Here is an 841-nt window from a genome sequence, read left to right as displayed (position 1 = left end):
CAAAGTCATAAAAAACAATAGTGAGGATGCGTAAGAACTCTGCGGTCTTTCTTTTGTACATAGTGTCATGATGGGTCCAAAGTTGCTCAATGGCACCTAACAACCACAAGAGCAATGCTGCCAGAGAGTGAGTTCAGACCCGTAAGTACCACATATGCAGTTTCTGAGAATTTACATCTTATCAAAGTATCATCTTTCTTCCCTTGAGGGGTTGATAGATTTGAACAGAAGACATCGTTTTTAGGATCCTAACTACTAACCAAACACACCGCCAAGGCTTCTCTTAATACTTACCTGGCAGGGGAGATACCATGATCACAAAGGTGGCTTTCCCAGGACAAAGCTTATCCATTGCACTCCAGATGTGGGCTCCTGCGATTTCCCCAAATGTGGAAGACTCGACTGCATAATTTGTGGTAGTGGGGGACTGCGTTCGCGCTCTCCCCTGAAAGAATAAAAAAAAAGGTGCCTATGATTTCTAAATCTTTCAAAAAGCCTTGAAATAGCTACTGCATTCGACATTCCTACTAAATATTCTGTGAGTACATTTCCTTTCTTATTAACTTGTTCAGTTTTATTCATTACCTATAACACTTGCGGGCACCCAAATTCTTAGTTGTAGGAACTTCTTGATTTTTTTGTCCGTCACTGTAACTAACATGATTTCTAGATGACAATAAATATCCAAGTATGCAATAACAGTAGATTTAATAACGTGTTACAAACTTTGTTCTGACTTTATTTGACCGGAATAAATTCTAACATAAAAAGCATTGTAAAAACAAAAATAAGAGGATGGTAGAAAAATAAACAGAGATAAAGAAGACAGGCAAGTTTGTCT

At 38.2% G+C, this 841-nt stretch overlaps 1 non-coding gene across 1 annotated transcript; it reads left to right on the top strand.

Annotated features, from left to right (window-relative positions):
* Positions 1 to 286: 286 nt before the first annotated feature.
* Positions 287 to 448, top strand: LOC115873251. The gene has a single exon (XR_004048304.1). It is a non-coding gene; the product is annotated as a U1 spliceosomal RNA (small nuclear RNA).
* The last annotated feature ends 393 nt before the right edge of the window (positions 449 to 841 follow it).

Source organism: Echinops telfairi, unplaced genomic scaffold, assembly GCF_000313985.2.
Source record: "Echinops telfairi isolate 266 unplaced genomic scaffold, ASM31398v2 ScPeMD7_7467;HRSCAF=8505_1, whole genome shotgun sequence".
In the NCBI taxonomy this organism is placed as follows: domain Eukaryota; kingdom Metazoa; phylum Chordata; class Mammalia; order Afrosoricida; family Tenrecidae; genus Echinops; species Echinops telfairi.
Note: the sequence above shows the minus strand (reverse complement) of the source record. Positions and strands in the feature narration are given on the sequence as shown.